This window comes from Gadus macrocephalus, chromosome 7 (assembly GCF_031168955.1).
Source record: "Gadus macrocephalus chromosome 7, ASM3116895v1".
NCBI lineage: Eukaryota > Metazoa > Chordata > Actinopteri > Gadiformes > Gadidae > Gadus > Gadus macrocephalus.
In genome coordinates, this window is record NC_082388.1 from 25,946,498 (window position 1) to 25,948,997 (window position 2,500).

General features: G+C 50.9%; 2 protein-coding genes and 1 long non-coding RNA gene across 3 annotated transcripts in view; all 3 read right to left on the reverse strand.

Annotated features, from left to right (window-relative positions):
- nectin3b (nectin cell adhesion molecule 3b) overlaps positions 1 to 2,500 on the reverse strand; it is a 33,730-nt gene that overhangs the window by 23,345 nt on the left and 7,885 nt on the right.
- LOC132462114 (gap junction delta-2 protein-like) overlaps positions 1 to 2,500 on the reverse strand; it is a 15,788-nt gene that overhangs the window by 7,938 nt on the left and 5,350 nt on the right. The window lies entirely within an intron of this gene.
- LOC132462120 (uncharacterized) overlaps positions 1 to 2,500 on the reverse strand; it is a 7,708-nt gene that overhangs the window by 1,923 nt on the left and 3,285 nt on the right. Inside the window, exon 1 of the long non-coding RNA XR_009526724.1 lies at positions 1 to 2,500. This exon is cut by the window's left edge and continues 468 nt beyond it; it is cut by the window's right edge and continues 3,285 nt beyond it. This is a non-coding gene — a long non-coding RNA (uncharacterized LOC132462120).

The following is a 2,500-nucleotide window of genomic DNA, read 5'->3' on the forward strand; positions in this document are numbered from 1 at the left end:
AGGTAATTATGTGATTCCTAACTGTGAAATATAACCTAATATTGTGTAATAACTTCAGACTCCTCTCCTCACTCCTCTCATGGCCTCTGGTTTCCCCCTACATCCAGAACAGTCATACAGTTCTCCGAGTACATTCTGTTCCCTAACAACAGAAAGACTTCATGGCTTAAAAAACAGCGCCTTCAGAAGTCTTGTGTCTGAACTCATCAGGAGACGTCTCATCGACCGCGCCGGACGCACTTTGAGCCCTGGAAGCGGCGATCCGTCAGCCTGGTGGAGCCACGTGGGGTGTGGGGGGGGGGGGGGGGTGTCGGGTGGGGGTGTGGGGGTGTGTGGGGGGGGGAGGGAATCACTAGCATGACTCACGGAGGTTCACCTCTAAACCAACAGCAGTGCGATGCTCCTGCAGTCTGCAGAGCTCCTTGCGCTCAGGCTCTGCGTCTCCCCCTCTGCAGATGTACAGGACTGCAGTGTGGACCAGAGAACACGACTCCCACTCTGAGACCGAGGGCATGAACACCGGCGGGACCCTTCACAACATATCTAACCCTCGTAAGAAGCACTTATTGTATTAATTGTACTAATTGCGCGATTATGAGATTATTTCCTGAAAGTGGAAGATGCTCATTTAACGGACAACATTTCTAAGAATGCCCTTCCACACGCCCACATGGAAACACAAACACACAGGTCTGCACGCACACGCACACACACACACACACACACACACGTTCTGACACACACACATATGCTCACACACTCACACACACACACACACACACACACGGTCTGACACACACACATACGCTCACACACTCACACACACACACACACGCACACACACGTTCTGACACACACACATACGCTCACACACTCACACACACACACACACACACACACACACACACACACACACACACACACACACACACACACACACACACGCACACATGCACACACACGTTCTGACACACACACATACGCTCACACACTCACACACACACGCATACGCACACTCACACACACATGCTGAGACACACACACACACGCTTTCACACACACACACACACACACACACACACACACACACACACATGCACACACGCACACACACACACAAACACACACAGTTTCTGAAAGTAAGTTCCATTCTCCCAACCCTGCAGGCGTTTCACAGGAAGTGACATCACTCCTCACGAACTCTAACCCGCAGCGGTGGCGTCAGCGTCAGTGTCCTTAGCATTGTGATGACTCACTCTTTCGCCTCTCTCCATGTTTTAATGCCACTTTGGCAGCTCAAACTTTCCCCCCCCCCCCGCTCCATCCCTTAAGTCTCCCTATCCACTTCTCCGACTGGAAGACAAACACAATATGCAAATGACGGCTGGGAGCGGGCTGCGCGGCTTCATCAGCGCTTTTCTCTCCCAGCGCCAGTCAGCGCTTCTGCGGAGCCGCGGCCGAGTGCCACGCTAACACCCCAGTAATGAAGAGCTTGACTAATAGGCCGCCGCGCCGCTATCGACAGGGGAAGACGTAGTGCTAGCGTTTACCAAAGTTTCCCCCTTTTAGTTCTTCCATTGTTGTTGTGTCTTTTTTTACATCTGAAGTGTTCGGACGCTTTGTTCTACGGTGCCGTTCGATCCTCTAATCGCATGAGGTGAAATATTGATTTGAATTTGGGCAGGATAGTCGAGGTGCTCCTTAATGACCTGTCTCTGTACTGTCTAACCCCTACCTGCTCCTTAATGACCTGTCTCTGTACTGTCTAGCCCCTACCTGCTCCTTAATGACCTGTCTCTGTACTGTCTAACCCCTACCTGCTCCTTAATGACCTGTCTCTGTACTGTCTAACCCCTACCTGCTCCTTAATGACCCGTCTCTGTACTGTCTAACCCCTACCTGCTCCTTAATGACCTGTCTCTGTACTGTCTAACCCCTACCTGCTCCTTAATGACCTGTCTCTGTACTGTCTAACCCCTACCTGCTCCTTAATGACCTGTCTCTGTACTGTCTAACCCCTACCTGCTCCCTAATGACCTGTCTCTGTACTGTCTAACCCCTACCTGCTCCTTAATGACCTGTCTCTGTACTGTCTAACCCCTACCTGCTCCTTAATGACCTGTCTCTGTACTGTCTAACCCCTACCTGCTCCTTAATGACCTGTCTCTCTACTGTCTAACCCCTACCTGCTCCTTAATGACCTGTGTCTGTACTGTCTAACCCCTACCTGCTCCTTAATGACCTGTCTCTGTACTGTCTAACCCCTACCTGCTCCTTAATGACCTGTCTCTGTACTGTCTAACCCCTACCTGCTCCTTAATGACCTGTCTCTGTACTGTCTAACCCCTACCTGCTCCTTAATGACCCGTCTCTATACTGTCTAACCCCTACCTGCTCCTTAATGACCTGTCTCTGTACTGTCTAACCCCTACCTGCTCCTTAATGACCTGTCTCTTTACTGTCTAACCCCTACCTGCTCCCTAAAGACCTGACTCTGTAC